This window comes from Prionailurus viverrinus, chromosome B1 (genome assembly GCF_022837055.1).
Source record: "Prionailurus viverrinus isolate Anna chromosome B1, UM_Priviv_1.0, whole genome shotgun sequence".
Taxonomy (NCBI): Eukaryota; Metazoa; Chordata; class Mammalia; order Carnivora; family Felidae; genus Prionailurus; species Prionailurus viverrinus.
The window spans coordinates 170,912,174-170,928,341 of record NC_062564.1 but is presented as its reverse complement, the minus strand read 5'-3'; the positions used below and the strand labels follow the sequence as shown (position 1 = coordinate 170,928,341).

Below are 16,168 nucleotides of genomic sequence, written 5' to 3'. Positions count from 1 at the left end.
TATTTCCCAATTTCAGCTTTCTCACCTGCATTCCCTAAATTATCACCCTAAGATTTAAAAAATGATTACAAGAAACATTATTATGAGTCATTATATTTTTTAAAAGTACGTGTTTCCATTTTTAATTAGTATCTATTAATTCCCTGCTAGGAAAGGTTGAGGAAATTAGCACTCTCACTTCCTTCCCCTTTTCTCCCACATCTCCTGTTTTTGTTAGTTATATTATTTTATTGTATATTGGCAATGTTTATACCATTTACACCTGTTTTTGTATCTCTAATTCCCTCAGTTACTTCATCTTAGTTTTCTACTGAAATGGATTAATTGCTTACCATCTGTATCATTTTAGGTTCTTGGTTTTAAACAACAAAATTTAACTTTGGTTAATTTAAGCAGGAAAGGAATTGATCAGAAGGATGATGGGCGACCCACGGGTGGGAAGACTACAGGGAATCCTGCTCAGAAGTTGGGCAGGGACCAAGGGAGACAGAGCACTGAGAAGACCCAGCCCGGGTCCTGCCTCGTGGTCGGCTGGTTAGGACCCACTGGGCTCCCGCTGGACCCTCTCTCCCTCCTTTCCTTTCTCCTTTCCCCCGTCCTTCCCTGGCATTTCTTCCTCCTCTTTTGCTGTCATGTGTTTGGATGTCCTCTTATTTGTTTATCCTTACCAAGAAGCTTTTCCAAACGGTTTATCTGTTTTCATGTGGTGTGGATGAATTCCCCTTCCACTGGGGCTGAAGCTTTATCCTTTCCCGCACTCAGTTATTTGAATGCTGGATATTTAGTTTTCGTTCATCCCTGTTTTTATTTTTATATTTTGTACCTGAGGGATGAGGAGAAATGTGGTTGAAGCTATGGGAAATCTTTATCAGAACACCCATCTTCTGTTTTGGAATCTGGTTTTGTTAAATGTCCTCTATGAGAATTCACTTCAGCTAGTGAAGGTGGATTATATTCCCATGTGCCGGGGACTCTGTGCTCCAGACTATTTACCCCTCACCCCACCCAAGGCCCTAGATTCACTGAAGGGGCCCGGAGCCTTCATATCTGGCAGAGAAAATGGGCCCCGGGTATCTACTATTTTATCCATCCCTTCTTAGGAGCCATTTCTATTTTCTGACAGTTGGAAGATAGGACATATAAAGATACACCCTTAATTCACTTTTGTCCTGATTTGGAATAAAGTGCTTTTTTGACTTTTTTTGCATCTGGTGGGCCAGGGGTGGTTGATGGTGGGTGTGTGGAGGGCATGGGGCTGAAGGCCATATTTAGGAGCTGTGCTAGGCCAGAAACTTGCGCTTCATTCCTCAGCTGCCCCTTCCCTTGTTTCATTGGTGAAATGTCTTCTAATTGCTTGACTCTCAGCATTGGAGGAGGGAGAGGATCTGTTTATCATCATTGGTTCCAGCATCCTGATAATAAACCTCTATTTGCTTAATCTGGTTCAAGTTGGATTTCTTTCACTTGTGAACTGAGCACTACTAACAAATGTAGTGCCGTAGATGCAGGGTGCAGCCTTCTCCAGTGAAAATGAGGGCCCCAGCTTGTATCTTATCAACTCCCATGCCCTGTCTGCACAGAGGTGGGTCATAGGGGGCCTGTTCAGAAGCATCTCTTTCTTCAGGGGCAACATTGAATTATCTGCTTAACCATTCATTTTGCAATCTCATAAAATGATAATGGTAAGCATAAACAGACCCAGTTCAGACTGGATAATTTTGAGAGCAGCATGACGGTTACTATTACGTGTCAACTGGGCTAGGCCCAATTATTTGGTCAAATACCACTCTAGATGTGAAGGTATGTTTTAGATGTGATTAACATTTAAATCAGTAGACTTTGAGTAAAGCAGATCACCCTCTGTAATGGGCCTTGTCCAATCAGTGGAAGGCTGTGGGAGAAAATGACAGAGGTCCCATAAGGAAGAGGGAATTTTGCCTCTAGACCACCTTCAACTCAAGCTGCAAGATCACCTTTTCCCTAGCTTGCCAGCCTGCCCTACAGATTTTGGGATTTTGTATTTGCCAACCCCCATAATTATGTGAGCCACTTTTTTAAAGTCTCTCTCTTTCTCTATACACACGTATACACACACCACACTGCATACCCACACCCTATTGGTTCTGTTTCTCTGGAAGATCCTAATTGATACAAGTAGAAATTACTGAATACCACAGGCACCATACATGTTGAATATGCTTCCTAAGGCTCAACTGATGTTGCCTGTTGCTGACTCCTGTAGGGTTTGCCAAGATGACTTTGCTGCCAAGGGAGCGGGCAGACTCTGGAGTCAGGTTGCCTGGTATCAATCCTGAGCTCTGTTACTTACTTGGTGTGTGGCCTGGGCAATTTACGTAGTCTCTGTGTGCCTCAATATCCTCATTTGTGAAATGGGACAGATGTTCGGTTGTGCCTATAAGATTATGTGAAGATTAATTGAGGTAATACATGCAAAGCATTTAAAATAGTTTCTGATACATAGAAGCTCCTTAATAGGTCTTGACAAATCTTATAGATCTATTGTAATCCCATATCGGAGCATAGGCTGGGCCTACAGAGCATACCCTGTATGCTGTAAAACGCCACCAGGGGGGTCTGGGTAGCACCCGATAATAAAACTTGGTCATATTTCTACCAAGTGAAATGCACTTAGAGGAGTAAACATAGATCATAAACAACCGCCTATCAGTTCAGGTCAGTTTTTACCACCAGGTGGGTTAGGGAAGGAACTTGGTTTTCAGAGCTTTTGGGATTAAAAAAAATGTTTTTTAATTTTTTTAAATTTATTTTTGAAGCAGAGAGAGAGCAAGACAGAGCATGAGCAGGGGAGGAGCAGAGAGAGAGGGAGACACAGAATTCCAAGCAGGCTCCAAGCTCTATGCTGTCAGCACAGAGCCCAACACGGGGCTCGAACTCATGAACCATGAGATCATGACCTGAGCTGAAGTCGGATGCTCAACCAACTGAGCCACCCACATGCCCCAAGCTTTGGGGATTTTATTTTATTAAAAAAAATTTTTTTTAAATGTATATTTATTTTTGACAGAGAGCAAGAGAGACAGAGCATGAGTAGGGGAGGGGCAGAGAGAGAGGGAGACACAGAATTGGAAGCAGGCTCCAGGCTGTGAGCTGTCAGCACAGAGCCCTACGGGAGGCTCGAACCCACAGAACGCGAAATCGTGACCTGAGCCGAAGTCAGACGCTCAACCGACTGAACCACCTAGTTGCCTGGGATTTTAGATCTATGGGGAGGGGCCCACAGACCCGCACCCTCTGAGACTGTTTTGGAGATACCTGAAAACAAGTCGGCTTGCCGGGAGAGCTTGTTGAATCGCTTCTGCTCGAACATTGGAGCATGTTATAAAAATAATGTCTGTTGAGGCATTGTTGATAAAGAGCTATTTTTTTTTTTTAGACTCAACCAGACAATGATAGCAGTTGCTTCTGGAGATCTCTCCTGGTATAACCTCAGGGGAGAGAATTCCTGTCTTTTTGCTGTGCTATTTGTCACAGCAAAGCATGTGCCTCCCTCTGCTTCATGCTAAATCCTCCTGTTTCTTACACAAACTTCGAGACTGAGACCCAGACCGGGCGGTGTGCAGGAAGGAAGCCAGCAGCCATGAACTCTCGCTGGAAGGTGAGGGAATTAGAACCCTATTCCTTTATCCACTCAACATATATCTTTTGAGCACTTACTGTGTGCCAAATAGTAGAAGCTCTTATCTGTATAGCATTTTGTGGTTTATAAAGTGGGTTAACATCCATTGCCTCTTTAAGTAACCCTTTGAGGAAGATGTAGTAAATACTGTTATCTTTGTTTTATGGTGAAGAAGCAGAATCTTGGGAAGTTCAAGTGTTACTTTAAGGCACAGAGGTAGCTGAACTGAGACGTCAACCCACTTCTTCTATACCAGACATAATAGAGGTTTGTACTTCATGAACATGGGGTGAATATACATTTTTGGGTTTTCATAGTAATTTATTTGTTATTGTAATTTGTGACATAAACAAATCACAATTTATTCTGAATGTTTCTCAGTAGTCTTTGTTTCCAAATAGAAATATTAAATTGTGGCAAAAAGGGGAGAAAAAAGAACTTTCAGTATTATAAAGGATAAAAGAGAATCATAACAAATCAAAGGCAACCTGATACAAAGCCCAGTGACCTCTTTGGGATACCTGAAATATAATTAAACTGTATCATCCAGGCTTTTCCAAGTCGTCATTCTAAATAAGAGTATTATTTATAAAGAAGTACAAATTGACGTTTATATTCAACGTTGGTTAAATGAAGGTATTCAGTAGTCTTATTATTTTGTAATAAAAGAATCTTCATCTACCCTTCTCTCAGTATGTGATGATTTATTTGTCTTCTAAATGGAGGAAGGCCTGTGAACCATAAGATGCTGCAACTAAACTGGTTGGCATTAGTGCAATGAATTTTTCTTCTGCTGAAGTATTTTTTTTTAAGTTTATTTTTTATTTTGAGAGAGAGAGGGAGAGAACGTCCAGGAGAGAGAGAGAGAGAGAGAGAGAAGGAGAGAGAGAATCCCAAGCAGGCTCTGTGGTGTTATTACAGAGCCGACACAGGGCTTGACGTGGGACTCAATCTGACAAACCATGAGATCATGACCTGAGCCAAAATCAAGAGTCGGACACTTAACCAACTGAACCACCCAGGTGTCCCTCTGCTGAAGTTTTAAAGTGAATATATGTTAAACCAAGTTCTTTTGAGATAACATACACCTTGTGCTGTGGTCAGGAGCCACTGATGTTACTCTGGAACTGTTACTCTTCTGCTAAACCTCATTATTGCAGAGGAGAAGTGTTCCACCATTTTGATTCGTGAGTAGGTCTTGTCTTCTGAGCTTCAGAGCTGCCCAGGGTCTACCTCTTAGAGAATCGGCACCTCTAATGTAGTTAACAGGCCAGTCATCCACTTTCACCTCAGCAGTCACTGTGGCTTTGAGCTCCTTTGTGGTGATAAGCATCAGTGTTTTCATACCTAGCTTCTGTAGTGACATCAGGAGCCAAGGGGTCAGACTCCATTACCTCGTAGTAATTAGGTGGCTGGAGATCATTCTTTGTCATCGCTGAGTGATTGTTGGGCTAGGATGACAGTCTCCAGCTTGATAGTGTTGCTGGAATGGTCTGTAGACTAACCCAACTATAGTAACACTGCATTTGAATGTTTCAGAAAACTCTCATATGTAAGACTTGAGGGGAGATTTTGGCTGGTCCTTTGGGTAAACAGGGATGTTTCTGTATTTGCCAAGGCTAGCAAATCTACTTGTGGATGAAGAGTAGGTTTCAACTTGTTACAACAGGATTTGGAGAGCTGAAGTGTAAGTCTGAAAGCTGAGCGTTCATGTCCCAGAGTGGCTGAGCTCTCCCAGAGTGGCCCCACGCATTGGAGGGCTGGGACTCAGGACAAGGAGATCGCAGGACGAGGCTTAAGTTTCCCTGGTGGTATTGGCATCTTTCCTCTGGTTCTTATTTTGCTCCAAAATTCTTCGTTGTTTTTGAGTAAATCTCTCATATCCAAAGATAGCATTATTTAAATCCTCATTCACTTGAATTAGCTCAACAGTTACATTTTCATTCTCCACTACCACAAGCACATCCATGATCCCATCCTGTGTCTCCTGACCCATCTTTTATATAAAGTTTCTGCAGTAGCTCTATGTCTTCAAGATTTTCAGACCCAGGAACACGGTGAGTCTGCATCAGTATGGTGGACAGCACCCTCACATTCATTTTCACCATATCTAATTCACTGTGCAATTGTCCAATCTGTTGTGGGACCAGTGTAATAGTAGAGCTCTCGAGAACAATTATAGAAAGAAGAGCTGGTTCAATAGAATTCAATGAGATCTGAGCAGTCTCTTGTCTTACTGTTTCATCCTTGCATCTGAGGGAGGAAACTGAACACCTTTCTTAAGAAGGTCAAGCTACACTTCTTTCACTTCGCTTACATCCACACCTCCTGGGAGATGCTGTGACCAAATCTTAATGAAGTTTAAGAGTCTACTCTGAATGTCTAATGGCAAGATATACCTGGGATTCAGCAGCTTAACTAGATTATCATTAATGAATTCCTTCTTCACAATCAGAGATTGAAAACTGGGACCACAGTTCTGTGTGCACAGATCAGTAAGTGACAAGGTCAGTTGGATTTCTTAATGATTGTAGTTTTGGGAAATCCTTTACTTCAGAGCTTTTTTTTTTTTTTTAAATATGAAATTTATTGACAAATTGGTTTCCATACAACACCCAGTGCTCATCCCAAAAGGTGCCCTCCTCAATACCCATCACCCACCCTCCCCTCCCTCCCACCCCCCATCAACCGTCAGTTCTCAGTTTTTAACAGTCTCTTATGCTTTGGCTGTCTCCCACTCTAACCTCTTTTTTTTTTTTCCTTCCCCTCCTCCATGGGTTTCTGTTGAGTTTCTCAGGATCCACATAAGAGTGAAACCATATGGTATCTGTCTTTCTCTGTATGGCTTATTTCACTTAGCATCACACTCTCCAGTTCCATCCACGTTGCTACAAAAGGCCATATTTCATTTTTTCTCATTGCCACGTAGTACTCCATTGTGTATATAAACCACAATTTCTTTATCCATTCATCAGTTGATGGACATTTAGGCTCTTTCCATAATTTGGCTATTGTTGAGAGTGCTGCTATGAACATTGGGGTACAAGTGCCCCTATGCATCAGTACTCCTGTATCCCTTGGATAAATTCCTAGCAGTGCTATTGCTGGGTCATAGGGTAGGTCTATTTTTAATTTTCTGAGGAACCTCCACACTGCTTTCCAGAGCGGCTGCACCAATTTGCATTCCCACCAACAGTGCAAGAGGGTTCCCGTTTCTCCACATCCTCTCCAGCATCTATAGTCTCCTGATTTGTTCATTTTGGCCACTCTGACTGGCGTGAGGTGATACCTGAGTGTGGTTTTGATTTGTATTTCCCTGATAAGGAGCGACGCTGAACATCTTTTCATGTGCCTGTTGGCCATCCGGATGTCTTCTTTAGAGAAGTGTCTATTCATGTTTTCTGCCCATTTCTTCACTGGGTTATTTGTTTTTCGGGTGTGGAGTTTGGTGAGCTCTTTATAGATTTTGGATACTAGCCCTTTGTCCGATATGTCATTTGCGAATATCTTTTCCCATTCCGTTGGTTGCCTTTTAGTTTTGTTGGTTGTTTCCTTTGCTGTGCAGAAGCTTTTTATCTTCATAAGGTCCCAGTAATTCACTTTTGCTTTTAATTCCCTTGCCTTTGGGGATGTGTCGAGTAAGACATTGCTACGGCTGAGGTCAGAGAGGTCTTTTCCTGCTTTCTCCTCTAAGGTTTTGATGGTTTCCTGTCTCATATTCAGGTCCTTTATCCATTTTGAGTTTATTTTTGTGAATGGTGTGAGAAAGTGGTCTAGTTTCAACCTTCTGCATGTTGCTGTCCAGTTCTCCCAGCACCATTTGTTAAAGAGACTGTCTTTTTTCCATTGGATGTTCTTTCCTGCTTTGTCAAAGATGAGTTGGCCATACGTTTGTCGGTCTAGTTCTGGGGTTTCTATTCTATTCCATTGGTCTATGTGTCTGTTTTTGTGCCATACTTCAGAGCTTTTATTGCATCTTTTTTGCCCATGATGGGCAGTGTTAATTATGACACACGTGCACGAACTGGCCCCAGTCTTCTGTCTGAATGCTAGCATATGTAGCCTTTTTGTATTTTGGGGTGTTTTGTCCATCACTTGTAGGATACAGATATGACATTGTTTCAGAGGCAGGATTCTGTTCATCTCATAGTAGGCATCAGTCAACATACATGGTCTTCCTAGAAGACCACTTAGGGATCAAGCCACAGAAGCCATTCTTGGTGGAAAGAGTGGTTGGGAAGAAATGGAGAGTCAGAATCTTGTAGCACAGGACGCTACTCCCACATGATGCTCATGTGTGACCAGTTCCAAATGCTTCAGATTATTGGTGTTCCAGTTTAACTTCCAGACTTGAACTTTTCAGAGTGTGCACTGCTATTAGTTCTTTCACAGAAAGACCAGGTTCCTCTTGATGTACCTTGAGGTGGTCGCTGGTTAGGAAGTCTTTCTCCATTGGTAACAGTCCTACAAGGCCCACACATGTAAGTTCCACTGCCCCCTGAGCTGTGAGATCTAGGCAGCTGCAAAAATCAGGGTGCCTGAGGCTGGTGTGAGCTCCTCTCTGTTGATGCTGGTGAGCAGGGCAAGGTGGAAAGAAAGTAGGAAGATGGCACTGCCAGCAGCCATACCTGGGGGGTATTTCAGCAGACCCCCTGCTGTATGTTAAATTAGATACCTGTCCCTCAGGCCACTGCTTTCAGACAAGCAGATACACCTACTTTCACAGAAAGTCTGGGCACTTTTTTTTTATTATTATTTTTAATTTTAGTTTTTTAAAATTTACATCCAAATTAGTTAGCATATAGTGCAACAATGGTTTCAGGAGTAGATTCCTTAGGGCCCCTTACCCACTTAGCTCATCCCCCTTCCCACCCCCACCCCCCAGTTTGTTCTCCATATTTATGAGTCTCTGATGTTTTGTCCCCCTCCCTGTTTTTATATTATTTTTGTTTCCCTTCCCTTATGTTCATCTGTTTTGCCTCTTAAAGTCCTCATATGAATGAAGTCATACGATATTTGTCTTTCTCTCACTGACTAACTTCACTTAGCATAATACCCTCCAGTTCCATCCACATAGTTGCAAATGGCAAGGTTTCATTCTTTTTGATTGCCGAGTAATACTCCATTGTATATATACACCACATATTCTTTATCCATTCATCCATCAATGGGCATTTGGGCTCTTTCCATACTTTGTCTGTTGTCAGTAGTGCTGATACAAACATTGGGGTGCATGTGTCCCTTCGAAACAGCACACCTGTATCAGTTGGATAAATACCTAGTAATGCAATTGCTGGGTTGTAGGGTAGTTCTATTTTTAGCTTTTTGAGGAACCTCCATACTGTTTTCCAGAGTGGCCGCACCAGCTTGCATTGCCACCAACAATGCAAAAGAGATCCTCTTTCTCCACATCCTCGCCAACATCTGTTGTTGCCTGAGTTGTTAATGTTAGCCATTCTGATAGGTGTAAGGTGGTATCTCATTGTGGTTTTGATTTGTATTTCCCTGATGATGAATGATGTTGAGCATTTTTTCATGTGTCGGTTGGCCATCTGGATGTCTTCCTTGGAGAAGTGTCTATTCATGTCTTTTGCCCATTTCTTCACTGGATTATTTGTTTTTTGAGTGTTGAGTTTGAGAAGTTCTTTATAGATTTTGGATACTAACCCTTTATCTGATATGTCATTTGCAAATATCTTCTATTACATCATGTGCCTTTTAGTTTTGTTGACTGTTTCCTTTGCTGTGCAGAAGCTTTTTATTTTGATGAGGTGCTAATAGTTCATTTTCACTTTTGTTTCCCTTGCCTCTGGAGACCTGTTGAGTAAGAAGTTGCTGCAGCCAAGATCAAAGAGGTTTTTGCCTGCTTTCTCCTCAAGGATTTTGATGGCTTCCTGTCTTACATTGAGGTCTTTCATCCATTTTGAGTTTATTTTTGTGTATGGTGTAAGAAAGTGGTCCAGGTTCATTCTTCTGCATGTCACTGTCCAGTTTTCCCAGCAGCACTTGCTGAAGAGACTATCTTTATTCCTTTGGGTATTCTTTCCTGCTTTGTCAAAGATTAGTTGGCCATATGTTTGTGGGTCCATTGTTGGGTTCTCTATTCTGTTCCGTTGATCTGAGTGTTTGTTTTTGTGCCAGTACCATACTGTCTTGATGATTACAGCTTTGTAGTATAGCTTGAAGTCTGGGATTGTGATGCCTCCTGCTTTGGATTTCTTTTTCAAGATTGCTTTGGCTATTAGGGGTCTTTTCTGGTTCCATACAAATCTTAGGATTATTTGTTCTAGCTCTGTGAAGAATGCAGGTGTTATTTTGACAGGGATTGCATCGAATATGTAGATTGCTTTGGGTAGTATCGACATTTTAACAATATTTGTTTTTCCTATCCAGGAGCATGGAATCTTTTTCCATTTTTTTGTGTGTGTCTTCTTCAATTTCTTTCATAAGCTTTCTAGAGTTTTCAGTGTATAGATTTTTCACTTCTTTGGTTAGATTTATTCCTAGGTATTATATGGTTTTTGGTGCAATTGTACCTGGGATCAATTCCTTGATTTCTCTTTCTGTTGCTTCATTGTTGGTGAATAGGAAAGCAACCGATTTCTGTGTGTTGATTTTATATCCTGCGACTTTACTGAATTCATGGATAAGTTCTAGCAGTTTTTTGGTGGAATCTTTAGGGTTTTCCATATACAGTACCATGTCATCTGCAAAGAGTGAAAGTTTGACCTCCTCCTGGCCAATTTGGATGCCTTTTATTTCTTTGTGTTGTCTGGTTGCAGAGGCTAAAACTTCCAATACTATGTTGAATAACAGTGGCGAGAGTGGACATCCCTGTCTTGTTCCTCAAGCTCTCAGTTTTCCCCCATTGAGGATGATATTGGTGTTGGGTCATTCATATATGGCTTTTATGATCTCAAGGTATGATCCTTCTATCCCTACTTTCTTGAGGGTGTTTATCCAGAAAGGATGCTGTATTTTGTCAAATGCTTTATCTGCATCTATTGAGAGGATCATGTGGTTCTTGCTTGTCCTTTCTTTTATTGATGTGATGAATCACATTGATTGTTGTGTGGATGGATATTGAACCATCCCTGCATCCCAGGTATAAATCCCACTTGGTCGTGGTGAATATTTTTTTTAATGTATTGTTGGATCCAGTTGGCTAATATCTTGTGGAAGCATTTTGCATCCATGTTCATCAGGGAAATTGGTCTATAGTTCTCCTTTTTAGTGGGCTCTCTGTCTGGTTTTGGAATCAAGGTAATGCTGGCTTCATAGAATGAGTTTGGAAGTTTTCCTTCCATTTCTATTTTTTGGAACAGCTTCAAGAGAATAGGTGTTAACTCTTCCTTAAATGTTTGGTAGAATTCCCCTGGAAAGCCATCTGGCCCTAGACTCTTGTTTTTTGGAAGATTTTTGATTACTAATTCGATTTCCTTACTGGTTATGGGTCTGTTCAAATTTTCTATTTCTTCCTGTTTCAGTTTTGGTAGTGTATGTTTCTAGGAATTTGTCCATTTCTTTCAGATTACCCATTTTAGTGGCATATAATTGCTCATAATATTCTCTTATTATTGTTTTTATTTCTGCTGTGTTGGTTGTGATCTCTCCTCTTTCATTCTTGGTTTTACTTATTTGGGTCCTTTCCTATTTCTTCTTGATCAAACTGGCTAGTGGTTTATCAATTTTGTTAATTCTTTCAAAGAACCAGCTTCTGGTTTCATTGATCTGTTTTACTGTGTTTTTTTTGGTTTTGATAGCATTGGTTTCTGCTCTAATCTTTATTATTTCTTGTCTTCTGCTGGCTTGGGGTTTTATTTGTTCTTTTTCCAGCTCTTTAAGGCATAAGATTAGATTGTGTATCTGAGATCTTTCCTCCTTCTTTAGGAAGGCCTGGATTGCTATATACTTTCCTCTTATGACCACTTTTGTTGCATCCCAGAGGTTTTGGGTTGTGGTTATCATTTTCATTGGCTTCCATATACTTTTTAATTTCCTCTTTAACTTCTGGTTAGCTCATTCATTCTTTAGTAGGATGTTCTTCAGTCTCCAAGTATTTGTTACCTTTCCAAATTTTTCTTGTGATTGATTTTGAGTTTCATAGTGTTGTGGTCTGAAAATATGCATGGTATGATCTTGATCTTTTTGTACTTGCTGAGGGCTAATTTGTGTCCCAGTATATGGTCTGTTCTGGAGAACGTTTCATGTGCACTGGAGAAGAATGTATATTTTGCTGCTTTAGGATGAAATGTTCTGAATATATCTGTTAAGTCCATCTGGTCCAGTGTGTCATTCAAAGCCATTGTTTCCTTGTTGATTGTTTGATTTGATGATCTGTCCATTTCTGTGAGTGGGGTGTTGAAGTTTCCTACTATTATGGTACTGCTATCAATAAGTTTCTTTATGTTTGTGATTAATTGACTTATATATTTGGGTGCTCCAACATTTGGGCACATAAATGTTTACTTCTTGGTGGATAAACACCTTAAATGATATAATGCCCTTCTGCATCTCTTGATACAGTCTTTATTTTGAAGTCTAGACTGTCTGATATAAGTATGGCTACTCCAGCTTTCTTTTGTTGACCATTAGCATGATAGATGGTTCTCCATCCCCTTACTTTCAATCTGAAGGTGTCTTTAGGTCTAAAGTGGGTCTCTTGTAAACAGCATATAGATGGATCTTGTTTTCTTATCCATTCTGTTACCCTATGTCTTTTGATTGGAGCATTGAGTCCATTGACATTTAGAGTGAGTACTGAAAGTTATGAATATTGCCATTATGTTGCTTGTACAGTTGGAGTTTCTGGTGATGTTCTCTGGTCCTTTCTAACCTTTGTTGCTTTTGGTTATATATGTATGTATGTATGTATGTATTTATATTTTCATCTCTTCTCCCCTCAGAGGGTCCCCCTTAAAATTTTTTGCTGGTTTAGTGGTCACAGATTCCTTTAATTTTTGTTTTTCTGGGAAACTTTTTATCTCTCCTCTTTTGAATGACAGCCTTGCTGGCTAAAGAATTCTTGGCTGCATATTTTTCTGATTCAGCACATTGAATATATCCTGCCACTCCTTTCTGGCCTGCCAAGTTTCTGTGGATAGGTCTGCTGCAAACCTGATCTGTCTTCCCTTGGACTTTTTTCCCCTTGCTGCTTTCATGATTCTCTCCTTGCCTGAGTATTTTGTGAATTTGACTGTGATATGCCTTGTTGATGGTCGGTTTTTGTTGAATCTAATGGGAGTCCTCTGTGCTTCCTGGTTTTTGATGTCTGTGTCTTTCCCCAGGTTAGGAAAGTTTTCCTCTATGATTTGCTCACATAACCCTTCTACCCTTATTTCTCTCTCTTCCTCTTCTGGGACCCCTATGATTCTAATGTTGTTCCTTTTAATCAGTCACTGATTTCTCTAATTCTTAAATTGTGCTCTTTTGCCTTAATCTCTCTCTTTTTTTCTGCTTCATTATTCTCCCTAAGTTTGTCCTCTGTGTTGCTGATTCTCTGTTCTGCCTCATCCATCCTTGCTGCTGCGGCATACATTCGTGATTGCAGCTCAGTTATAGCATTTTTTATTTCATCCTGACTAGTTTTTACTTTTTTTTATCTCTGCAGAAAGGGATTCTAATCTGTTTTCAACTCCAGCTAGTATTCTTATTATCGTGATTCTAAATTCTGGTTCAGACATCTTGCTTGTATCTCTGTTGGTTAAGTCCCTGACTGTCGTTTCTTCCTGCTCTTTCTTTTGGGGTGAATTCCTTCATTTCATCATTTTGAAGGAAGAAAAGGAATTAATGAGGTAGAAAAAATTAAAATTAAAAAATATTAAAATTAAAAAATTAAACACACACACACACAAAATGAATAAATGATGCTAGATCCTAGGTGTGTTTTGGTCTGGGTGTTGAAAGTGGCTTGAAAGGGGCACCTGGGTGGCTCAGTGGGTTGAGCGTCTGACTTTGGCTCAGGTCATGATCTCACGGTCCGTGAGTTCGAGCCCCGCGTGGGGCTCTGTGCTGACAGCTTAGAGCCTGGAGCCTGTTTCGGATTCTGTGTCTCCCTCTCTCTCTGACCCTCCCCTGTTCATGCTCTGTCTCTCTCTGTCTTAAAAAATAAATAAACATTAAAAAAAAAGTGGCTTCATAGATTAGAGAAAAAAGGGAAAACAAAGAAAAAAAAAGGAAATAGTTTGAAAATTTGAAAAAAATGAATGCACTGAAGTAGACTAAATTGAAATGATGGAAGTAAAATAGAATTTGAAAAAATATACACAAAAATAAAGAATATAGTAGAAAAAAATGAAAGAAAAATATTTTTAATAAAAATTAAAAATAAAAATGAATTTTTTCTCTTTATTCAAGAAAAAGAAAAGAAATGAAAAAGAGAAAAATGAAAAAAAAGGAAATTGTTTGAAAATTTGAAAAGTTAATACACTGAAGTAGACTAAAATAAAATGATGGGAGTAAAATGGAATTTGAAAAATTTACACAAAAATAAAAAATACAGTAAAAAAATTAAAAATATTTTTAATAAAAATTGAAAATAAAAATGAATTTTTTCTCTTTTTTTTGCTGAATTCTGTGGTTCAGGTTGTGCAGATAGTTTTGTTAATCATCAGATCAGTTTTATAGGTGTGCAGGATGGTTTAGTGTTGGTCTGGCTGTATTTCATTGATGCAAGACACACAAAAAACTTCCATGCTGTTCCGCCATCTTGGCTCCCTCCAAGTCTGGGCACTTTTTAATCTGGACCCTGGTGAGGGTGAGTCCTTTAGAAATGTTTCTCAGTTTGTACTAAAGCCTTGTGGATCTCTGGACACGAGCCCTGTTGACTTTGAAAACACAATGTTTTGGAGGCTCATCCTTCAGATGCAGGTCTTAAGATTTGGTGTTCCCATGGGGTGCATGCGTGGCTCAGTCAGTTGAGCGTTCAAGTTCAGCTCAGGTCATGATCTCACAGTTCATGAATTCGAGCCCTGCATCGGGCTCTGTGCTGGCTTTAGATTCTGTGTCTCCCTCTCTCTCTGCCCCTTCCCTGCTTGTGCTCTGTCTGGCTCTCTCTCAAAAATAAATTAAAAAAAAAGATTTGGGGTTCCCAATATTGGTTTAATACCTTTTGCTCCTCAGAGAGAAGCTCAGTATTTTGAGCTCCCTCACCATTGTGAGTTGCCACCCCAGGGTGTGGTTTATGATGAGACTGTCTTCTCCTCCCTGCTTGGATGTGGGTTTCTTCTCATTTGGTGGATATGTAGGAGTCTCTCAGCTAGTTTTGGCTTTGTTTGTTTGTTTTTTTTTTCCAGAGGAAATTGTGCCACATGTAGTTGTAGATTTGGTGTGTCCACGGGAGGAGAAGAATTCAGGATTTTTCTTTGTGGCCATCATGAACCACAGCATCTTTAGTGAATTGTCCTTCGTGGCCATCATGAACGACAACATCTTTAGTGTATAGACATGTTTGAACCCATAAGGATCAGACTGTTGAGCAGTTGTTGATGCCAGCCATCAAATCAGGATTTAAATAGCTTTGGTGATGGGGTGCCTGGGTGTCTCAGTTGGTTGAGCGACCGACTTTGGTTCAGGTCATGATCTCAAGGTTTGTGAGTTTGAGCCCCACGTCAGGCTCGCTGTTGTCAGCATAGAGCCTGCTTGGGGTCCTGTTTCCCCCAGCAGCCTCTCTCTGTCCCTCCCCCACTCACACTCTCTCTCTCAAAAATAAATAAACATTCTTAAAAAATAGCTTTGGGGGCACCTGGGTGGCTTGGTTGGTTAAACTAAATTCAGCTCAAGTCACGATCTCACAGTTCTGTGAGTTTGAGCCCAGCATCGGGCTCTGCACAGACAGTGTGGAGCCTGCTTGGGATTGTTTCTCTCCCTCTCTGTGTCTCAAAATAAATAAGTAAAGTTAAAAAATATAGCTTTGGCAAAACATCTTCCATGGAACCTATTTCAGCTTACGGTGGTTAATCAGAAATTTTATATTATAAGGGCTTACCCTTCTTTGGAGGATGTGATGCATTTCCCAGACCCCTGCTTAAGGATTAAAGGGCTCAGTCCCCTAGCTACTGAGAAGGTTGTTGGCTAATATCTGTCTTTGGGAATTGCCACCTGGTGGAGCCCAAGGTTACACCCCCCGACTGGGGGCAGCCTTCATCCCATGGTGCTAAAATATAAAAGCCCCTCCCCCTCTTCTGGCTGGGGAGAACTCGGAAGGGCCATTCTTGGTCCAGACTTCCCTCTGGGGTTGGCTGAGACTTGTTGTACCTGCTCCATAGCCCAGCTTCCCCCTCTGCCCTATCCTGCTCTGTTCCCTTTCTCCCATGGGCATTGAACCAAGGGCACTCCCAAATACACCTCTGTACCCAAATCAGCATCTCAGAGTCTGCTTCCTGGGGAACACAGCCTGCGAAACCAGGTCTCAGTAGGAGGTGAAAAAAAAATAGTTCTCAGATCCTTATTGTGTGAGAAAAGACTCACTTTTGAGATTTTCTGCCTTTGATCATTAAAAAGGAAAGAGAA

The 16,168-nt window shown here is 40.8% G+C and overlaps 1 pseudogene; it reads right to left on the bottom strand.

Moving 5' to 3' along the window:
• Nucleotides 1–4,947: 4,947 nt before the first annotated feature.
• On the bottom strand, nucleotides 4,948–7,775 carry LOC125164902 (TOM1-like protein 1; annotated as a pseudogene).
• Between the last annotated feature and the right edge of the window lie 8,393 nt (nucleotides 7,776–16,168).